The following is a 24,426-nucleotide window of genomic DNA, read 5'->3' on the forward strand; positions in this document are numbered from 1 at the left end:
TTAGAGTTTGGGTGGAAAGTGTTCACACCAGTTATCTACAACTGTCTCTATGTTCCAAGATGTTAAAATATGTGCTAGCTAACCTTTAGAAAACACTTACTGATTTATGATAGAGATCAATAATCTTGACTGTAGCCTTTGAGTTTTTGTTTCTTCTTTTCAAGACAGGGTTTCTCTGCATAGCCTTGGCTGTCCTGGAACTCACTCTGTAGACCAGGCTGGCCTCAAACTCAGAGATCCACCTGCCTTTGCCTCTGGAGTGCTGGGATTCAAAGTGTGATTTTTTTTAAGATAGAGTAAAAAAAGTTTTTCTTTTTTCTTTTTCTCCCAAACCATGCATTAACAAAATGGCCAACATGTGTTGAAAAAGAACTAAGTAATGAGTTGAGTAAAATTATTGACAAAAATAATTGTTAGGAAAAACTCACTCTTTAAGCATATTTCTGTGTAAACAATCTGGATCTTCTAGTCTGTGTAGGTGTGACAGGATGAGCGATGTGGTTGGCCTTCTGAGACTCTCCGAAGCTCCAGGACTGACGTCATTTCATGGTGGGTCTAGGGCTAGCACTGTGCTTCCCAGCTCACCATCAGCAGTCCTGCTGTGGCGCCATTTGTATATCTTTACAGATGAAAATTCCAGTGTCAGAAGGCCAGAGATACAACCAAGTTTTATAATTTCCCTAATAGGCCATCTCTTTTCTCTCCCTGTTTTGAGTCATTCTGACATTCAGTCCTTAAAGGTGAAGGACTTCCACTCACTGGATTTGGATTTCCCCATGAAATCTAAAGCCATTATCTAAGAAGAGAAAAAAATCAGCTCAGTAGTATTTGGCTTTCTCTGCCAAACAAATATACCTCAGGGCAAACATGGAAAATTAAGCAGAGAAATTGAATATTTATATGTTACTTGTAATGGTATGAATTGACATTAGTGTTCAGATGAAATTAGACATTATTTTCTAATAGGATTTTAAAATATTGTTTCCTGGATGGCTTCCTTTCTCAGATATCCAATGTTCTTCAAGAAAATTAGAAGCAACATAATACTAACAGAGTTAATATTGAGGGCAGCCTTAATACAGGCTAAAATGCCCAGAGGCAGGGAGAATATGACAGAGTCGTGTGCTAACAAAATGGATGACTAACTGCTGTTGGGGGTTATTGCCTGAACAGAGCGAATTGTCACAATACAGCGTCCAATAATAATTATCATTAATGGGTAGAAGTGACAGTAATTTTAGTCCAATATAGTTCTCTGCATGTTTATTTTTAAGCTATTAGTGCTATTCAGGAAGGAACTCTTGCAAAGCAGAAACATTTTTGTGGAATTAGTGCTGAATCAGAGGTTCCATCAGTAACAGTCAAGAGCTCTGTGTGAAGGATTGCTGCCTTAGGGGCAGCAGAGATTCCCACCACAGTCTTTCCAGCTCTTTTCTGACTGGCAGTTAGTTGAAGACACTAAATGTGTGACAGCTCCTCCTTTTAACTCAACTGTAAAGTCAGCCGGGGGAAGAGTGCTTGGGGAACAAAAAGGGTTCTTTCCATTCACAGGAACTAAGAAACTCAGAACTAAGAAAACTACAGCTTTCTACCACATTCCATTTCTGTTTGAGAATGTAGTAGTAGTAGTAATGACTCTACTACTGCTGCATTGCAACTATGATCTCTGGCTTCCCAACGTTAATTATAATGTGTTTTCTACTGGACTCACATGGGACTAAAATATTTTTTGTAACATTTGTCTTCTATTATTTATTTTAATGTTTGTTAAGGACCGACACTCTTGATGCTCTTTCAGTTAAGGAACAGTGCCTTTTGATAGTCGTTACTATTTGTTGAATACATTGGATATTTTCATTAGATAAATGTTAACTCTTTTAAATGTTTTAAAATGACTCAACAGTCTCTTGCGCTGTGACTGTTGGTTGTATTCTTTTGTTTCCAGCTTAGGTAGATGAAAGTGCCCTGTAGAATCACTGGAATTCTTTTCTTTCATCTTTAAGAATGTACCCTGACTCTGCTGTCCTTTGACCAGGAAAGAGATTTTTCCAAAGGATGTTAATGGAGCTTGATCTAAGGAACATGGCATATGGATTTTGCGGTGTTCTAAAGTATTCCATTTTAACACACTAAAGTGTCCCAACTTGCAATCTGAGAACATTTAGCATAGTTTCCTTGTGTTGCATTGAAGGCTCTGTGGGGATTTAACAACTGTTAAGAAGAAATAAGGCATACCAAGCTTTGTTCAGAATTGCTAATTCATTTGGTAAGAGAGTGTGGCAAGAAATTCTGGTTTTGAATCTTTTCTCTCCTTGGTAAGAAAACTCCCTTTGTATGTTAGCGGTACCCTACCTTAAAGCCTGCACTCTGACATAGCAGAGATAGAACATGACTCAACGTTCATTCATCAGCTCCTAAAGGACAAGGTGAGAAGGGAATGAGATCTTTAGCAGTGTTTCCATTCCTGGAATTAAAGGAATGCCTAGAGACATAGATTTTTTTTCCATCTTAACAATACAAGCTCATTAATGTAAGTCTGTATGTGGGGGATGTGTGTGTGTGTGTGTGTGTGTGTGTGTGTGTGTGTGTGTGTGTGTGTGCGCGCGTGCGCACACACACATATGGTGGGAGGGGGAGGGAGGGAGGGAGGGAGGAAGAGGGAGAGAGAGGGAAGGAGAGGAGAAAGAACCTATATGCTTTTAGCTTGCTATGATGAAGAATCAATTCATTCTGAAACAAAATAAGTTTTGAGAACTTTTCTTCCTCCTTAACAGGACCTTTGTGAAATAAAAATTTATCTTACTTCACTAATTATAGGCACTTCTGCTTAAAATATAAAATCTATTTCTTTATCCAGAAAGAGAAAGCATCCAATTGTTTCTCCATAGATCCCATAAAGATAAAGCTTTTCTTCAATATCAGTGTCTTAGGAGACCTTTTAATGTCTGCTGCTTTTAATGTGATATGTTGCCATAGCAGGTGTTCAATAAACATTTCTAAAATATGTAGGTAATTCATGTTTAAGGGACAAGAATTCCTCATTTGTATGTGTCCTATTTATGCAGACCTGCTGAAAAGTTAAATTAGTCCAGTCATAAGAGGAGATGTGACATGTTGTCCAGTTTGTTTTACATGTTTGTGTATTGGAACAAATTGGAATTTTCTAGTCATGACAGCTCTCTCAGGTGTGCAAAGAAATAACTGTTTATATAAAATCTAGCTCAGCTCCTGAGCCACTGAGTACTCCTCATCGTGTGTGTGTGTGTGTGTGTGTGTGTGTGTGTGTGTGTGTGTGTGTGTAAATTCCAGCACAGAGTTAAGTTACTCCCTTCCCCTCTCTGCTTACCCCCTTCCTGTTAGAGTTCCCAGGTTTGTAGGCCATCTTGTGTCCTCTTCCTGGTTCTGTCCTGTCTGGGTCTGAAACAGCATCCCTACTTTGACATACTTTCTCTTATCTGAGTTTGGTAAGAATGATGGAAATTTTTCCCTTGAATAGCAGCCAGAGAGATCTGGTGGTTTTCTCTTAGGTCAGCACTCTGATGTTGGATGAACTGGGATGATGTTTGGGGGGAGCTATGGGAAAAGATGAGGCATACTGGCAGTCAAGGAGTGCCACCTGTCTCTGGCCCCATCCTAGGGGAATAATTCCAAGGCAAGCAGGATGGTGTCTGAGTTTGCTGTGCAAGGGATGGATGGCTCTGCAGCAGAAGTACAGGTGGAGCAGAGGTTGTAGGACTAGGAGGGAGACCGATTAAGAAGTTCTTGCAGTGGTGCACCCGTTAAATGCAGAAGACCTAACAAGGATCATGGAGTGGGACACCTGAACTGAGAAGACAAGACAGATTCAAAAGGAAGTTTAGAGAAGGTGAATAGAATGTTGGAGTGACCTGAGTGTGGAGAGAGAAAGAGACAGCACTTTTAGGACTGTGTGGAAGCTACTTGTGTTTAGGAAACAATGATTTTTTTTCCAGTTTTATTATTATTATTTATTATTTTATTATTTATTAATCTGGGAGATGAGTTTGCCTGGCTGGACCTGGTAGAGATATAAAGCACAATTGCACAATAAATGTTATTTCTTTCATTAAAAGATGCAAAGAATAACTTCCTTGTTATGAAAGAATTGGTCATTTTTGTAAGTAGAAACCATGACTATTAGCTCATGCAGTGACTTGGGGGGTGGTCCCTTCCTGAAAAATCTGAGTTAGACTCTGAGTTCAGTGGGGGATAAAAGAGGGACTATATCTTATTCCCTACCCCTTCAGACAGTAAGCCAATCCCATCCTTTCTCATTCAGCTGAAATTCGCCCAGATACTCAGTTCCAAAGCTGAGAGTACCATTGTTGAAGTTTGCCCCATGTTTGGTTTCCTGGCATACATAGTAATGTTGTAGTTAGTAATTAGTCATTTCTTGAAGTATTTTCTAAGCACTAATTTACCTTATCTAGCATTCTGAAAGACTTTCCCAAGGCTCCCTTGTGATTTGTTCTTACAATTAACTTTCTGACCTAAAAAAATTATAATAATGAGCATCAGAATACCTCCTTCATTAGTGGAATTATTATTGTATTGGTAGAAAAAGTCTTTCCTATCAAAACTTTACTTGAGCAAATGTTTATTTAGTGCATATTATGTCATGCTGGTATCCAGTGCCCTGGGGATACAGCAGGAAACAAAGCACACACCCTCCCTGTGTGGCCTTGTAGTCCCGGAAGACAGACAGCATGTAAGATAAATATATGATGTTAGAAGTCTACACATTCCAAGTAGAACAAAATTAAGTAGGAATAGAGGCATATGATGTGTGAAAAGACAAAGCAAGTAATTAAGATGTTTGTGTGTGTGCATTTTCATTTCCCAAGATTCTAAGCATTGTAGACAAGGTTGCTGCTCTCTCTGAATGCAAGTGTGATCATGTCATGTTACTACTTTTGCTTAGAGGTCAGGCAACCATTTCTAGCCCCTTCTCTCCCAGTATCTGAATGACAGCCAGCCTGTGACCTTCCCAGAGCACAGTTTTCATCTGCCAATCAGATTCCATATGTCATGGAAAATTACATAGGTAGTCTATAAATTCATTTTTGAATAAAACTCTTCTATGTTTTAACCCAAACAACTAAATTTTGCTTAGCTCCATACTCATTCTGTGACCTTGTTCTCTAGTATAATCTAAGCTTTATTATATGTCATTTTACTCATTTGGCAGTTAGGATGAATATCTCTTATAAAGTGTATGTTTTGTTTCCTATTTGTTTATATTACAAATTTATAGCTAGCTGTTTACAATGTTTTTCGTGCACTATGGTTGTTTGTTGGAGGTGGTGGTGGTGGTGGTGTGCATGTATATATGTGCAGAGGCCAAAGAACAAGTTTTTCTGTGATGCTATTAGGCCAGACTAACTAATTGGCATGCCCCGGGCATCCTCATGGCTGCTTCCCCTGCACTGAGATTTCCAGCTTGCATGTGTACCACACCAAGTTTGTTTTACATGGGTTCTGAGGGTCTAATTAGTGTCCTTGTCTTTCAGTGCAAGCACTTTAACTACTGAGCTATTTTCAAGAACACTCCTCACCCCCACACACAAACGAACACATACACACATAAACACGTGTCTTTGATCAGTTAAAAAAATACAAGAGATACTTAGAAAAAGACACCAATGTGAAGAACCTATGAAAATACATACATACACAAGAATGTATGTAGAAAAACCTTTTCATTAATGAACAGTTACTCGTTTTGACTACTGGCTAAAGCTATACCCTTAATTTTCTTTAATGGAAGATGCTTAGTATGTGTGTAGACCCAGATGAAAAGGTCATATATTACAGAATTGGTTGACATCTACAGAGGAACAACTCTGTCTTTTCCCTGACAAATACTCAATACACACTTTAGTCAATATTAAGAACTGAGTTCATTAACATGTGTTAACTAGCAGCTTAATATGGTTATAATTCATATTTAATGTGATGCATGTTCAATGTAGTGTAACCACTTAGGTTTGTCATAAAAGGTAGAATGGCCTCCTGTGATCAACAAGGTTTGAGATCAATTTAACCTGGATAAAATCTTTATCCATAACAACTGTCAGTAGAAATGACTAGCATTCACTAATTAGCTCACCATTTACAACCCATAAGCTTCTCACAGATGGAAAATGTTTATAAACACCCACAGATGTGTGCACAGCTGACTCTCAGTTATCCGTAGGAATGAGACGGAGATATTTTAGATTCATTTATAGTACACACTCATTTTAGCTAGTTGAAATCTTCTTTCTCATTGGATGTTTTCCCACAAATCAATCTAATTTCAAGTTCAACTATTGATACTTACCCCCTGATTAAAGTACTAATATGAGCAAATTGCTTGCAGGAAAGATGAAACTAGAATACACAAGCTTGACAAATACATTGAAGCACAGAAAATTGTTTCTATAGGTGTGACTGATAACTAATTTCATATTGTGAGACCAAAGCAAAACAATTACACTAAACGTCCTGGAAATAAAAGAGAATATCTTCAACTCAAGAGGTTCCTCTGTGTGGCAGGGTCCTGTGCTGTTGTTCCCCTTGGGAGAGGGGGCCAAGTAAGCTCAGAGTCAAACCATACAGACTCTGGGAGAATGTGGAAACAACAAGCTCAGTTTATTCAGGAAGAGGCAAGCCTTATATACCCTCCACCCCACCCTGGGGGGAGGTCTGATGAACATGCATCTACTGATGTGACATGGCTGCCTCTCATTGGTCCAGGTCATTTCCAGATCATGTTTCAGCTGCTGTTGCTAAGGCCATTAATTAGGCAGACCGAGGTTGGCTCTCAGAAAGTATCTTATTACTGATTTGGGCCCTCTGGCCCTCAGGCCTGTTAAGGATGAGTCATCCCACACCTCTGTAATCAGTTCATTTCAGATGGTTTAGAAGTTTGTTGTTTTGGGAGTTTTTGTCGTGCTAAGGACCAAACTAGAACCTCCTGCATACTAAGCAAGTGTCCTCTACTCCTTGACTGGAATCCAAGCCCCAGTTTCTGCAAGTCTTTGATGGTAATGCCAGCCTGTCTACTGTCTCATGCTGAATGAAGATAAAGAAATGTAATCACATAGAACACACAAAGTTGTTTCTTTCCCTTGCTTCACTTGGCCATAAGAGTCCATGTAAAACTTCAGTTTCTAAGCAATTTTAAAGGCAAGATTTAGTGGTGTCAACAGAGAGCCATAAAGTGTGAAGTAACTGAGCGCCAGTCATTTTCAGAGTAAACTATGAAGGGTACCATTTTGATGCCTGATGACAAAATGCATACTTTCTTCTCTATAGAAGCATTCATTAGTGAACTCAAGTTATTTTCAGAATTTCCTTACTTAGGAAATTTTATTTTAGGTTATTGGAAAGGAAATGTATTCCTGAACAGCATGTTCCAGATGTTCTACAATATTTAAGAAGCTGTGTAGTAGATTAGATGGTGATCCAAATCAGTGTCAAATCTGCTGTGACTGAAGCTACCTAACTTTTTAGATAAAGAAGCATTTGCAGTTATTCTTCCTTGGCAGAAATTTGTAATTGCTAACTAGCTATATAGGAATCCTATTGAATATCCGTCTAGTTACAACAGACTAGGAACTCAGTGCTTAGAGGTGCATCAAGCTTTCTCTATGTATTCACCTTCAGCTGCTGTTTAAAATCACGGATAGGATTCTGGCTTGAAAAACTGATGCCTGTCATCACTGAGATGAGATGAGTGGCTGGAGGGAAATTATAAGCACAGGTTTGCATATATTATGTTTGATGCATCTATAATATTACATCCACATTGCCTTGTCTGGTGCATGATGGAGTAGAAGATAGTATAGACAACCCATTCCAGTTTGCACAAGATACTTCCCGTTTAATCACAGAGCATCCTGTATTCTAGCAAACCTTGTAGTCTGAATAGTAGAATGCTTAAGAATCCTAGTGTGAGCTCTAAGCTAGATTTTGTGCTGGTGGTTAAGAACTTAGGAGTCTTAAGTATAGGGAGCCAAGGGAGTGGATAAGTCATTCCAGTGAAAGCAAGGAATGGTGTCAGAAGCGGGGCGAGGCAGAGCAAGGAAAATCAGAAAGAGCTAGAGAAATAGGAGCCATAGAAGTAGTAATGGAATCAAGGGTTTTACTGGGCAAAAGGCTATGCCAGTGACTACAAAGCAGTCTGGTGTCATAAAGCCCAAGGAGTAGACCCTGCAGGGAGGAAGAAGTCAGCATTTTGAATGAAAGTGAATTAAAGCAAGATGACGCCTGAACTCGTCTATAAGATTGAATCAAATTCCATAGTCTGTTTTGGATGAGAAGGTGAACAAGTACATAAAGTAACATTGACTCTGAGGGAGGGCACTCGTGCACCCGAATGTCATGGGTTTCAAAGGAGAGTGTTTTTACATAGAGGTATTATTGACATAGTTGCAAACAGGATCAGAGAGAAAGAAAGGGTGCCCCTGCCTTTCACTGTTAGATTTTAGGCACAGGAAGTTTGAGAAAATTAGCAATGCTTGGTGGAAGACGGCAGTAGGGATCATCTGTGCATTTCCAGTGAGAGCCCATATTAAATTAAGATGAAGGAAATGCTGATTGACAAAAGTTGAGGTACTAGTGAGGTGCTAATGTTGGGAGGAATGGAGATCAAGAGCCTTGGCTATTGACTAGTGGTAATAAAGAATGATAATAATGGCAGTTTTACTGGCCTTGGGGCTTCAACTTAACTGTGGCAATGGGTGGGTCATAGAGGGGTCTTACCATGCAGAAGGCTTTGTCAGTTGACTACAAAGTATAATCTGGCTAGTCAACAGGCACGGTGGTAGTAGGGCTAGAACTTTATTATGATGATCTACTAGCCAAACTGAGAATGGTAGCCTCTTATTAATGAGCTGTCGTGCCCAGATAGGGGTGGCTTATATGGATGGGTGACCACATGCTGGTCGGTGCCTTCTCACAGGTGTGGGTTTATGGCTAAAGCCACATATTTGATCTTAATGGCCTCGTCACGGAATATCTCAGTTCACAAGTTCAAAAGCAATGATCATTGGTTCCTCAAAGTATTCAGCTCACTGGTCAGGCTGTGGGGAGGCAGCTGCTGAATCACCACTTGGTTGGACTTTCCTTTGGGCCAGCAGCTCATAAATAATGACAGAGACTTATTAATTATGAAAGCTTGGTCTTAGCTTAGGCTTTTTCCCAACTAACTCTTGTAACTTAAATTAACATGTTTTTGTTAATCTGCGTTCTGCCACATGGAGTTACGTCTCCTCCGTGCCGTATACCTGACTTCTTTAGTGTCTTGCTGAGGCAGCTAGATTCACCCCAAGTTCCTCTGTCTGCCTGGAAGTCTCACCCATTCTTTCTTGCCTAGTTGTTGGCCATTCAGCTCTTTATTAAACCAATCACAGTGACACATCTTTACACAGTGCACAAAAATATTCTGCAGCAATGGCCTGATAATTGTGGAAGATCAGTAGTTAGCAATTCAGGCTAGGAAGCTACTGCTGGTGAGACTAAGTCTGCTGTTTCCAAACACTGCTCCTCAGGAGAAATGACTCGGTCTTTTCTGTGAGGAAGGACTCTGTTGTTGGTTGTTTTTTCTCTTTTTACTTTTTTGGGGGGCCGGGGTCTGCCACCCAGCACCCAGATAAATACACATGGAGTCTTAGTCTTTCTTATAAATACCTGGTGTTAGTTTGGCTTGTTGCTAGCCAGCTTTTCTTAACTTAAATTATCCCATCTCCTTTTTGCCTCTGAACTTTTTCCTTTTCTTGCTTATGTATATCTTACTTTCATTCTTACTCCTTGGTTGTCTGTGAGGCTAGGTCCCTAGTGTCCTGTTCTCCTTGTTCTCTTCCTCTTTCTTCCTCTCTCCTTCCAGATTTCTCCTATTTATTCTTTCTGCCTGCCAGCCCCACCTACCCTTTCTCCTGCCTTGCTATTGGCCATTCAGTTCTTTATTAGACCATCAGGTGTTTTAGACAGGCACAGTAACACAGCTTCACAGAGTTAAACAAATGCAACATAAAAGAATGCAACACATCTTTACACCATTAGAACAAATGTTCCACAGCATAAATAAATATAACACATCTTAAAATAATATTCTATAGGACTCATCTCTGAGTGACTGGCATCTCTTTATTTTGGCAGGTCCTTGCAATAGCAATAGTCATTTGACTGCTAGTGAATTTAAGTTGTCCTTATCTCTTATCTGGTTAAGGTTCCAGTTATGAGAACTACTGTGGCTTTGTGCCTTATGGAACTTCCCCTCCCACTCAAGTGTAAATCAACAAAGCTAAGGATCTGGACACTTGTCAGTTGTTACCCAACACTTCTGAACTAAGAAACTAGTATGGAGAGGTTGAGCTCTAGCATCAGAAAGGCATTTTAAACATCCTGTCTGCTGCTCAGCAGCTGGAGGTCTTTGTGCACATCACCTCCTGATCTTCATCTTCCCAGACTTTCCAAATGGTTGTGCTGACTTTGTAGAAGGCGGATTTAGGTAAAGGCCTCCACACAGCTAGCACATATGACATTCAATCAAAGTAGTGGTTGCTAGTATACCTAAATTCATATTTAGATTTCAAATTTTTTGAATCCCTTATTTCCTACACAAAGTTCTCAAGTTGCCTAATACCAGCCTTCATTTGGAGTTCTCTGTATTCATTTTGCCAATATTTTGTAGCAGTGGTTGGTATGAGAGTTCCTCATTGTTCTCTTGAGAGAATTGAGTACATTTTTGCCTCCACATTTTTGCCTCCACATTTTTTTCATTTGCAATAGTTAATGAGTTCATTGAAAGTTCATTTGTCTCCCATTTTCATTTTTGTTATTCTGTGGCTTCTGAAGCATGTCAGTTCCTCACCACTACCACTTTCTACCATTCACATTTGCCTTAATATCCTTTCTCCTTTTCTTTCAAAAATATATTGTTGTTACTGCAATTAGGACTTTTTAAACTGTATGCACTTCTTAATACTAATGTGTTTTTCTGCATCAGACTGGGGAAGGCATGTAGAAGGGGCACCATGTTTTTATAGAATAAATCCATGTATCTCCTTAGAAATAAAGCAAAAGAGAGTGAATGCTTTTACAGCACTTCAGTCAAAAAGTCATACTAGAAATGAGCTAAAGACCGGAATCCATAAATTCCTTTGTTTAGGTAAGGTCGACAATAGTGAAGTACGTTTAACCAAGAACATTCTGCAAAATCCAAAATGCCAGTCCACAAGCCTTTACTGTTTATAGAGTAGAGGTACCTCTACATGGTATCGATGGGGTTCAGTGTTTTAAAGCACAAATAAAACATAACCAGGAACTTAAATATAAATGAGGGTGTTTGAAATGATAACCCAGAAGTCCTCACTTAGCAACCACAACTGTGATTTGAATCTCTCTTGGCAGTGTGCTACACAGGAGGCTAGCACTCTGCTTCGTTCATGTACAGGTAGTGACTAATCGTGGATGAAAATCACTCTCAGATGGTAAGTCCCACAGAACAGCATCTCAGGGCTGGTTCACTGCCTAACACTTAGTACTTAGCACTTTATTTGTAGAATTGAATTAAACTGCAGACTTCATAGTTTTATATTTCCCACTCCTTCCTGAACAAAACAGTTTGAATATTCCGCCAGCACCTCAAAATCAATTCATTTAAAACCTAACTTATCATGTTCCACATAAAACCTGATTTTCATGTTCTCATTTTGGGTTAATGATCCCACCATTTTCCCAGTCACCCAGGCTTGACACCTTCACACCATGCCAGCTTTAATCACAGTGAAGTACAGTTTTGATTATTTCACACCTTTCAAAAATATTCCGTGGCAGTTCTTCAGCCTTGAATGCGAGCTCCCACAGCCCGCCTTCCTGACCTTATTTTCCCCTTCCTCCAGTGCATGCCATCTGCTGCTGTCAGAGCATGACTGTCAGGGACCCTCTGGGCCTCCTGCGTGTTTCAAGCACCACCCGCTGGCTCCTCAAAGCCTCATGTCCATTTATCTCAGCTTCTCCTGGAAGAAAACTACTCGTGTGAAATTACTGATACCATTTCTTAGCTCCCTTCTCCTTTTTTTCAATTTTTGATGTTGAATTGAGCACTTTCATCATCTGAAATCTCTTCATTCTTTGTCTATGAACTTTTTATGGGAAAAAATATGAAGACTTTTTTTTTCTAACTCTTCACTAACATAAATGATATTAAAACAAATCCAAAACATATCCTAATATACTTTCAAAGGGAAGTAAACGTTTGCCAAGCTTGTCGTACTTGCTTCCAGGAGTAAGTGATGCTGACAAATGAGGTTTCTACTGGAAATACTGGGTACACTGTCTTAACCCTTTCCTCTCGGGGTTACTCCATCGTTAAAGGGTCATGAGAATGGACCCTGTGTGAGTCCTGTCTTGCTAACTATCATCATCATTTTACATCTATGTGTGTGTTTATGTAGCTAAGCTAGTTTATCCCCTGACGTTCTGTGCTTCAGCAGCTGAAGGCATCTATCTGTTCAGTACTCTAAACCCCTGTGCCACACACAGGGCATAGGTCAGTGAGGATTTCAGAGTTTTGTTTTCTTCACTGACTATTAGAGTGGGCCACAATGAATATGCTCAGCAGATCTGCACACTTAAAAACAGAATATTTTAGTGATTTTAATTACACATATATTTTAATAATCATTCATCACTAGAAAATTTATTGGCACATGTCTTTATCACCCTGTGATAATTATCAGGATAAAAGTAAAACATGGCATTTTGTCAAATGACAAAGCTATAAATGGTCAGAGAAAGGTCCGTGTTCCGTGTCTTCCATGATAATATAATAACTGACCTCCTTTGTCACTAGCTGTGTGTTAGCTGTGGCCCCCACCAGCAGCTTAAATACAATTAACTATTTTTTCATATAGCCACATGTACCGGAACTTGGTGTCATAGTGTAGTCTCCTGCATATGAACATTAGGGTTGCTATTAGCCTCTTACAATTATAAACAATATGAGGTACATTATTTAACATAAACCTTTGCATACTTATGAATTATATATGTAGGATAATTTTTTGCAGAAAACCTTTCATATGGCAATGCTTCTGATAAACATTGTTAAATTTTCAAAGAGATTGCATTCATTTTTTTTAAATTTTGACTAATACCAGCAATGAATAAAGTGACCTGCTTTTCCAAGCACTTCTTTTTAAAAAAAAAAGAATTTTTTAAATTTGATGTGTATGAGTGTTTTGACTGCATGTATCGTATGCATGCCTGGTGTTCATGAGGGCCAGAAGAGGGAGTTGGAACCCTTGAAACTAGAGCTACAGATGATTATGAGCAATATGGATGCTGGAAATTGAACCTTGAATCCTCTGGAAGAACAACCAGTGCTCTTAACCACTGAGTCATTACCAGAGCCTCACCTTTCCCCGACACTTTCTAATATTGATTTGTCCTCTGCCCCAGCACTTTCTAATATCGATGTGTCTTACATTTTAACCATTACCTTATAGATACATGAAAATGATCTTCCACTGAATTATTTAAAATATCTTTAATTATGAAGAAGGTGGAGGGGTTCACCTATGTATGGAGCCTCCATTTAGGTTCCTAAAATGAAGTACCCTAATTCAGAAACATGTTAGGTACAGAAATTCACTTCTCAGAGTTCTGTAAGATCAAGGCTGCTCCAGATTCCATGGCTGGGAGGCACCTGTTGCCTGGTCTACAGTGATGTCCTCCAACTGTGCTTCCCAGTGGTGGGCACAAAGCCAGCTCTCAGGAATTTTTCTTGAGGCCCTCATCCCAGAATCTGATCTCTTCTCAACGCTCCACCTCCCTGCCCATTACTTTGGGTATTAGGAATTCAACTTGTGAATTCTGAGGTTTTACAGGTTACAGACTATAAAGGATGGTTCCTTGAACATACTATCTGCCTGTGTATTGGCCATTTTCTTACTGAGTTGCATGTGTTTTTATGACATTCAATCCTATGGGGTACCTGTATTTCAAATATTTTCCCAGTTTATCCTTTACTGTGCATATGCAGACTTATTTCTTTCAAGTTTTAGATATTTATATGACTTTTGAGTTCTGGGGTTTTCTTTGAAGATCTTCACATTCTAGAACTAATGAAAATGTATTTTTTCCTTCCTATCTGCTCTGTTTTTTACAGATTCGTCTTTTAGAGTTGAAATGTTTGGTCTAACTTGAAATTTATTTTGATGTTATCAGCAAGGTGAACAGATTGCTGTCAGTATAGTAATTACTGGATGTCTTATTATCCTCTGCTAATTGAAATGCTGCTTTTGGCACCAATGGACTTTTCATGTGCATTTGATAGGAGTCACCTGGACCAATACATGTGAAACATTGCTATCCAAAGTCGCTTGACCACAGAACCATCTGTTCTTACTTCCACTCACAACTCATCCAGTCAGATACAGGCTCCTTGTGGGGACAAGTATCCTGAGAAAATACCATTAGAAAGTCTGTCTTACCTGGAGAAAATTTTTTTATTTTATTTTTAGTATGTTTTTAATAGCACTAAAACTACACCTCCTACCTACCTCCCTTTCCTCCCTCCAGCCCCTTCCAACCATCCTCTTCTAAAACCTTCCCATGTCCCCCTCAACGCTTAAGTTGATGTCTGCTTTTCTTTGATTATTGTTGTTTTGTATGTGTGTGTGTGTGTGTTTACTTGTATACATAAGCATATACAAATTTAACCTACTGAGTCCATTTTTGTTGGTGATGTGTATATGCTTTTAATGCTGACTACTTTGCATTGGAAAGCCAATCAAGGGCCTATCTCTGGGAGAGGCTAAGTCTCCTCCCACCAGGAATTAGTTGCCTCTAGTTCTTTGTTTAAGACTGGGACTCCACAGAATTTCTGCCTTCCATGTTAACAGATCCATTGATATTGCCATTGTTCTGGTCTTGGTTTTTGTTTTTTGGTTTGTTTGAGGGTTTTTTGTTTGTTTGTTTTTGGGTTTTTTTGTTTTTTTTTTTTTTTTTTTGGTATTTCTAGGAGAGACTGTTTCACAGCAGACTTCCTGGTATTCTAGCTCTTACAGTCTTTTTGCCCCCTCATCAGAGATGTATCTACTGGGTCTGAGTTCCTCACAATCTGTTGATCTCTGCATGTGTTCAGTTGTGGTTTTCTGTGATGGTCTGTTTAGTGATAGAGATTTCTTTGATGAGAGATGACTCGTGTACCTGGAAGAATTTTTAAATTGTATACCTATTTAATATGACCAAACTAATTTCTTGATGTAATACTTTGTAATTACAAATTTATACATCAGTCGTATGAGTGCTTTAAAATCTTGGGCTGTAATATGTTTATAGTCCAGAAATATTCATGCTTTTGTGATTTCAGTGGAGAATCTAATAAGCAGAGAAGTAACTTTTAAAAGGAATTTTAAAGTGATTTTTTTTTAGTTTTGAAAAATGAGAAAGTGTTACTTTAAAATATTCAGAAGATAGTTATTAGATATTTATGTACAGTAAACAAAAAAACTATAGTGCCTAAAGGATCCTCAATTTAGAAATTAAAAGTAACATTACATGACTTGTGTCAGTGTTCTCATATGAATGTTCTGCATCAGTCTGTGTACTTATATAGGTTTGGTAGAGTTTTGTTTCATTTTGTTTATTTTTTTTGACATTATAATCAAATCATTTCCTCTTCCCTTTCCTCCCTCCATACTCTGCCATATACCCCTCCTTGCTCTTTTTCAAATGGATGGCCTTTTCTATTAAAACTCTTACATACATATGTGTATTTAAATATATATTCCTAAATACAATTTGCTCCGGTCTGTATTATGTTGCTTGTATATGTGTTTTTAGGGATGACCGTTTGTTATTGGATAGCATAGTGGTGTGCCTTCCCTGGGAAAGACTATTTCTTCTGCTCTCAACATTGCTTAGTTGCCTGTAGTTCCTTGTGTGTGGTGGAGGCCTGGACGGTGTTCCCTAAACCACTCTTCTCACGTCTGTTTGTTGTCCTTGTTCAGGAAGTCATGTTAGTGAGACTTTACGCTGTAACTTCTGACGTTACGAGGAGACATAATCTCAAAGCAAACTTCCTAATCCTCTGGCTTTTACAATCTTTCTGTCCATCTTCCCTCTTAGGCTCATGGACCATTGAAGGATTTTTTTTGAAGTATGCTCTTATTATATGTCTTACATTTTCTATTGTTATGAAGAGACACGATAACCATGGAAACTCCTATAAAGGAAAACATTTAATTGGGGCTGTCTTACAGTTTCAGAGGTTTAGTCCATTATAGTTCTGGCGAGAAGCATGGCAGCATGCAGGCAGACATGGTGCAGGAGAAGGAGCTGTGAGTTCTACATCTTATTTCACAGGCAGCAGAAGACTGTGCCACACTGGGTATAGCTTGAGCATATGAAAGCTCAAAGCCTACCCCCACAGTCGCATACTTCCTCCAACAAGGCCGTACCTCCTTATGGTGCCACTCCCTATGTGCCAAGCATTCAAACACATGAATCTCTGGGGGCCATTCCTGTTCAAACCACCACACTGTATGACCCACACTGGTTTCGGATTCCTCACCTTCCTGCCTCAGCTTCCCCAGTGCTGAGATTGTGGGCATATGCCTTCTTCCTAACTGCATGATCTACAGTATTATTGGTGTCAATACTTATATTACTATTTTTCCTGGGTATCCATGTGTATCTGTAACGTCCAAGAATGACTTTTTGTTATTGAGACACAAAAGCACACATAATGATCCTTGATTTGAGCCAGCAATATGATTAGGTTAAGGCACTTGACAGTAAGCCAGACTAAATGAGTATAATCGCCATAACCCACATAGTGGAAGAGAGAACTGACTCTTGCAAGTTGTCCTCTGACTTCTATATCTATACCCATACTCACACCTTCAGCAAATAAATATAAAACTTTTTAAATAGAACAATCCTTTTATTAATGTAATCTCTGCAATCTTATTTACTCTAAGTCATGAAATTTTTAAAATTCAAATCTAGGTAAGATATCTTCTATCATGGTGGTTGTACACATTTCATTGTATTTGTAAAATATTTTTCACTTAGCTTTGCAAGTATTCTTCTGAATTGCCCAGAGTAACTAAGGTCACTGCCCTATGATTAGTGTTCATGGTTTTGACTGCCAAAGGGGGGCAGCAGTTTACAGTTGCAGTTATAGCTGCTGAAGTTCCAGTCCGTGAGAAATGGGATAAGAGTTATGGACATATGTACTCTGTTTATGTTGAGAAACCTCACAGATGTCTGCTGTGCCGGCACAGCAGACATCTCATGGCCACTCGACCTTTGCTGCCAGGGAGACTGGAGAAGTTGGGGGTGGTGGTGATTGTTTCTTGTTTTTAGCTCTTCTAGCCTTTCTAGTTAAAGTGGACAAGGGGAGAGGAGATGGTTGAGAATGGATTTGTTATGGCCCAATCAGTTGAACAAGGAGAGTCACAGCGTTAAATGTAATAAAAGCTAATGTGTATCTGGCCTTACCACATGGGAGCCACTGTCTTCACACTTTATACAGGTTAACTCGATTCTGACAATAGCTTGCTAAGGAAAATTCTATTATAGAGCCCATCTCATAGTTGTGAGAAGGCATAGAGAGATGGTTGGAATGGGAACTGAAACCCAAACACAAGAACTGATTCTTTGTAATGGTCTGTTTCAGGATGAAAGAGACTTTCTTTACAATTAAAAGGGCTACAATTTTTATTTCTAGTTTACAACCTGTTCAAATTAGCCAAATAATGAGTATAGGAGAAGAAAAAAAATGGAACTTTTTTTTTTGTTTTTTGTTTTTTGAGACAGGGTTTCTCTGTGTAGCTTTGCGCCTTTCCTGGATCTCGCTCTGTAGACCAGGCTAGCCTCGAACTCACCAAGATCCGCCTGCCTCTGCCTCCCGAGTGCTGGGATTAAAGGCGTGCGACACCACCGCCCGGCTAAAAATGGAACTTTTAAACTACTATAGTTTATTTTTCCCTGAATCTGTTTACTTATGGTTTATGTGGTCATTTGCAGTACTGAAAGAGAACTACTTTGTCGGGTAAGTCCCAAAGAAAATTGGCTCCATCCCTTGACTCAAATTTCCAGTATCACCTCTGTATTAAAACAAGTTCAGAGATTTTGTTTGAAGTTATTCCTGCCTTTTTGCTGTCTGGTTTAAGTAGTATTTTGTGCTTTATGTCTAGATGGTTAAGGGCTGAAATACTTACCCGGAAAAGCCATATAATCCCTCTGTAACCAACTGCATAGCACAGTAATTCATGTAACCATGTTAGAGTAACAGCCATGTATTTTTTTTCTTCTGGAAGGTTGGGTTAAACTTGAGCCTGTGAATTCTGTGTATTAGCAGCACACTTTAAACAGTTCTTTAAAGAGACTGGGCTTCCCATCCCTCTATTCCCGTGTTAATGCCTGGCTTTAATCATTGTATCACTTACTTCCCCTAAAACCATTCAAACGTTGGTTGGGAGACTTAAAGAATGTAGGTCATAAAACAATGGGAAGTTAAAAAAAAAAAAAAAAAAAAAAGCTGCATAGCACACACACTGCAAGCAGCAGAAAATAGCCCCAGAGTGAGATCCTTCCCTGCTTCCTCTAGCCCTGTCTTTGCGTGAGTTGCCTCTGTGGTTTACCCTCAGCTCTCCTCTGCACACTCTTTAAATGGGCTCTCACCTTACCATAACAGCAAGAACCACTGAACAAATATTAGCTATTAGTAGGTTCTAGCTATGTGCTGGACACTCTGCAGAGCACTGAAAGTTATTCATCTCCTGTGATGCCTACAATAACTTCATGAAGTGGATGCCTTTCTTCCCATTGGAGAGTTGGGGGTCAGTGAGAATGGGGAGAGGATGAAGGGAACAGTTATTGATTTTCAGAGGACCACTGTTCACATCTAAAATGTTTATGATAAAAACCTACGTATTGCCACTCCCCTATACTTACTCTTTTCTATGGTTATGGTGGAACCTGTGTCCTTGTAAGTTAAATCGATTAGGCAACTTGGTGCCCTGAGTTTTAGAACTGTGAATACATTAGCCGTCTAGGCATCTTTAATCATTTTTAAATAACAATTATATCATGATATCTCAGCCCCTCCAAAACTGAGCTCCTTTCTAGGCTCATTTTCTTTTATTACCAAAGATGTTCCTGTGTTTGGTGAATGCTCTCCATCTGCATCGTGCAGCCCAAACCAGACACCTGGAAATCAACCTCCTCTTTATTTATAGTAGCCCTTACATGCAGATCAAGAATTGTCTGTTCTTCATTCCTGTCTCCTACTGTCAGCACTACTAGTTCATTTAAACCCCAAAACATGTCTCCTTTTTTGCCATACCATGAGATATCTCTCGCTCAGTGTGCATTTCTGGGTAGAAGTATGACTACATGATTTTGAGATTAAGAAGTTCATCACTCACATAAAGATAAATTCCAGACTTGTCAGCATGGCCCAGCTAGCCCTCAGCCACCTGCCCCTCTCTGACACTGCCTTCTTCACCTCCAGCCCTCTGCCCTCTTCCTATTCATATCTCACTTCTTATCCCCCCATGAAACCCTGCTGGTATGGCTCTGACAGCCAGTGGGACCTCCCTCTTCAGCAGCTCTGCTACTCTCCAAGCCATTCCTTTAAGGTGTGGGTGTCCAAGAAGCCTCTGGGCCATGAGCTGTTCACCCCCTGCCGCATGCTGATTGCCCCTCCTGGAGAATGTGCCCAGGTTTCTGACCCAGCATCTATCACACCTTTGTGACCTATCTGCCTCCTTCCCATGGGTGAGCACCTTAAGCTAAACATTAGCCACTTCGTCTTTTCTTTCCCTCAGTGTTGCATTTCTAATTTTCAGGAATCTAAAAAGTCACTTTAGTTTGGTCTTCATTTTAGATGTGGCTGAGTTCCTGGTAAGTGCCTGAGGATTTGCTTCCGGGTGTTCTCTCCCCACCTGTGCTCAGCTGACATGCTCCAACCCCTTTGCCTGTTAGCTTTCGGTGTAATTATAGCACGATTTGTGGTCATCAGAAGAGCCAATGTTTATAAAATTGCCACTTTCTAAATAGTCCTTATCTCCTTAGTACATTTTGCTGCTACAAAAAAAAATGCCTTATATATGGTAATTTGTATTCAAAAGAGATGTATTGGCTCATGATTCTTGAAGATGTCTAAAATCAGAGCTTCAATGAATCTGGTTTTGTAAAGGGCTCATTCTCCTGTGGTGGTATTTTACTTGTACTGAAATGTGATTTTAATTGTATGTTAATAAATAAAGTTGTCTGGGGGTCAGAGCTATTAGAGCCATAGCAAGTGCATGGCGGCGGTGGCTCACGCCTTTAAGGACCTGGAGGGCGGTACATTCAGGCAGTGACGAGGCAGTCACATGTTTGGGGTTACAACCAATGAGAAGGCAGAACAGCTAGAGTATATAAAGACATACACACAGGAAGTAGGTCCCTTTCGGAGAGCTCTCTTGACTAAAGAGGATCGCTGAAGCAGGAAGGGTGAGGCTCTTAGCTCTGACCTCTTGGCTTTCTTCTCTAAATCGGCTCTGTGTTTCTTATTTAATAAGACGGTTGGTTACATCTACATTCTCCTGTCCGCAAATAATACCTTGTTCCTTTGAACCTATATGGTGGTGGAGGGGGTGACCAGCTCCCCAACATCTCTTTTTTAAGGGCACTATCCCCATCCATTGAGCTTTTCCTCATGACTTAATCACTTCATAACAGCTCTGCTTCCTAAGGATTAAGTTGCTGTTTGCATATTTGAGTGGTATACCAGCATTCAGGCTATAGGGATTATTACATTGTTAATTTTTAAGTTATTGCAAACTAAAAAAAAAAAGTACTTAAGATTTGTGTGTATCTGTGGCTGGTTTCTTATACTTCTTATAATAGATCAGTATAAACATCCACCATTGGCTTTTCAAATGGTCAGACATCAGATCTTAAGTTCTGTTTTCTTCACATGGTTTGTTTCCTCCTACATAAACTCAGGTCTGCCCTGGGTCTAGATCCTGGGAGTCCTGGGGTTCTCTATCATTCGCTGCGTGTCTTCTCCCTTTTCCTGGATCCCATGCCCCACTCCTTGCCCCGGTTTTGATTCCTGTTCTGATTTCACTTTCCTCCCTTATTTTGCAAGAGCACAATGTGTTAGTCAGCCTTCTGTTGCTTTGACAAAATCTCCAGGTTACAGGGGAGACTCTTTAGTTTGGCGTGCAGTTGTAGAGATTTTTGTCCATTATCAACCAGTTCCATTGTTTCCAGGCCATGGTAAAGCAGAACTTTTTCAGGGTCAGGTTGGATCCAGCCGTGCTCATCTCATGGTGACCAGAAACCTAGAGAAAAGAAAGCGATAGAGCAGGTAGTTGGCCCCAAGGGCACACCCTCAAAGCAACAAGATCACACCCACTAGGTATCTATCAATAGCCCTCTCAATAGTCCATTATCTCAATGGGGAATTGATCTATTGATGAGGGTTAAGCTTTCATAAGCCAGGTACTTCCCCAGAGCCAGATCCATCAAGCCTTTGGCATATGGCCTCTGGGGATTTGTTAGATCTAAACCATAACACATTTCCTGTTTCTAAGAAATCAGGTCTAGGTGATGGCACATCTGAGCATGGCGTTTTTCTGTCCCCACTTTGCTGGCAACAGAACCACTGCTTCACTGGAAATCACGTCTCTTCAGAAGCTGGAAATTATTTACTGCCTGTTCAGTATGCCATCGAGCAGTTTAGTCCCATTCTCAGTTGTTTCCTTTGTAAGCTATTTGGGTTTGTTTACCTCTTTTTGGCCATCAGGAAACTTTTAGGATGTATTCTTCCTGGTTGTGTGAAATTTTAGTGTTCTGTCTTGGCTGAAGAAAATGGCCTATGTGCCAAGGCTCCCATGCCTTATGTTGACATGTCTCTGCAAATGCTACCTCTCCTGACCGTGGTACTCCAGGGTCCCACAAGTCATTGCAGGTACTGTCTTACTCTTGTGCTTTTCAGGGCCTTTCTCAGGCTCTGGCCCATACTGGTGGTCACTGCTGAAATCTCCCACAAGAGGTCATTTCCTTCCCTGACCATTATAACCTACCAAATCCGAATTCTCCCTGTACTTTATCTTCCTCCATCCATGGGCACCAAAGACCTCAGGCATATCCCTCAGCAGCTCTCCCTTCATCCCATCCTCCCCTGTAGATTCTACCATGGAAATAGCTCCTCCCAGTCCTACCTTTCTCCATTTCCCTCAACACGGCCATTTTCAAAATTGCATTTACAAATTAAGGGAGGCAATGTTATTCAGGTTTGCGGCACTCTTTCAGGTAGTTATTTCTTCTAAGAGTTTTCAAAGAATAAACGAGGCTGTGTTTTTCATATAAATTGGCTTTATTTCCTAGGTTTGTAGCAGAAAGATGTATGTATAAAGCAATTAAACATTTTTTAGACTTTTGATTTTATACATTTGCCTCTGTATCTGTTTCTTCTGCCGAGCACGTGTTTCCTCTAATAGTGTCCATCCCTTTCAAGTTTATATCAGTTCTGTGCTTCTGAGAACAGAAGAGATTTCTTGTTAATCCTTAGAACCTAAGTATCTTAAGTGCATAGTGATGTCCCAGTACAGATTACCATATACCAGGCAAACGTGTGTTGGATAAATACCCTCCTTATGTCCTCCCATCTTCTACATTAACTGTATTTAACAGAAATAGAGTTGACTTGAGAAGAGTCTATTTACACTTCAAATCAGAGGTTCTTTAGCAAGGATATGAGACATGGTTATGTCCTTAACTAAGACATAAGCAAAGATCATAGACTAGACAACTGATTTCTATGAAACAATTGGATTTTGCTACCTATTAAAATAAATAAATAAATAAAACCAGGCAGTGGTGGCACACACATTCCAGTACTTGGGAGGCAGAGGCAGGTGGATTGATGTGAGTTTCCGACCAGCCTGTTCTACAGAGTGAGTTCCAGGACAGCAAGGGCTGCACAGAGAAACCCTGTCTCAAAACAAACAAAAAAGATAAAAGGAATCAGCTATGCCTGTCTTCCAGGAGCTACTTGTCTCATTATAGTTTAGGAAGCAGTGCAACTTTCGAAAGGCCGTGTTGTGATGTGTGCCATATGCACTGAGCTAGCGCACATGGAATAGGGCGTGCTCTCAGATAGTCTCCGTTTCTGTCTTGAAGAAGTGGTAGGAACAAGCTTGGGAAAGAAAGTGGGAAAGACACTTGATAGAGAGAAAGCTGCATGTTCACAGTTGTGAAACAGAGACTGCAGTGTTGGGTGAGTCACCTCAGGAGCCTAAACATGTCAGCATCTGTCCACAGGGACCGGCAGGATCAGCCTAACTGGCCATACTGCAAGCAGCGCCCACCATAACTTAGCATTGACCGAGTGTATCTAGCACCTAGGAGTATTCAGGCCGCGCTATAACTGTTCACAATCCAGGAGCAAAACAAACACCGTTTTATATTTAATTTTCTCCTCATTTTCCCTTCCCCTAAACCAATTTTCTATTTTTCTCTTCCCTGCTCTTTTTTTGCAAGCAAACATAAGCAAAAAAAAAAAAAAATCTTTTATTTAAATGTTTACTTTTACTACCTTAAATGTTTAATAATATATGAATTTATGTTTAGAAAAAATATAGTTAAATGTGAGTGTAAATTTTTAAAGATTAGGTAGATAATTATTTAATTGACATATTTAATATACTTTAAAGTAGACATTGAAATGCTTTAGAATTAAATTTATGTGTAAATCGACAACCTCCAAATACTCAGCTTCTCCCCCACCATTTCTGATAACACCTCCCAGGTTTAGTTCTCTTCTAAAAATGTGAAGTAGAAACAGATGGAAAAGCAGCTGATACATATTTATATGTATGTATCTGTTTATAAACTGTAAATGAGTGTGGTTTGGGTACTCTCCCACACTCACGTGTCAACAGTTCTCCATAAAGAGATTTTGTCTCCAGAAGGGGGAAAAGTGTAAAAAAATTCTTAGGAAAATAGTTTCCTTTATTTTCGATGTGCTCTTACACTAGGCACACAGTTCAGCAGAGAAAGTGAGCAAATAACCTCTTTTTCAGGGACAAATGAGTCCTTAGTGTTCCTTGAGGCAGAGAATGACAAGTAGCTTCCTTTGAAGCATCTTCTCCTTCCTGTTTTCAGTAATATTCGACATGGGTAACTCTAAATACCTATGGATATGCTGAGATAGTCTGCCTTTTTAAACAGAATTGGCACTGAACCTAAATTCTTTGTTAATTATATACAGAATATCAACTTTAATAATATGAAGAACACGGTCCTTTAGATTTTTAAAAGCCTCCCTGGGTTTAACATCTTAACTGTAAAAGATAACTTTCACAAATTCTATAAAAGTTTGTTGTGATCATTATGTGTCACCTCAAA

At 39.6% G+C, this 24,426-nt stretch overlaps 1 protein-coding gene across 3 annotated transcripts in view; it reads left to right on the top strand.

Moving 5' to 3' along the window:
• Diaph3 (diaphanous related formin 3) overlaps positions 1-24,426 on the top strand; it is a 502,378-nt gene that overhangs the window by 356,280 nt on the left and 121,672 nt on the right. The gene's annotated exons all lie outside the window — the stretch shown is intronic.

The sequence above is a fragment of the Peromyscus californicus genome, unplaced genomic scaffold (genome assembly GCF_007827085.1).
Source record: "Peromyscus californicus insignis strain IS unplaced genomic scaffold, ASM782708v3 Scaffold_12__1_contigs__length_115047231, whole genome shotgun sequence".
NCBI classification, from domain to species: Eukaryota; Metazoa; Chordata; class Mammalia; order Rodentia; family Cricetidae; genus Peromyscus; species Peromyscus californicus.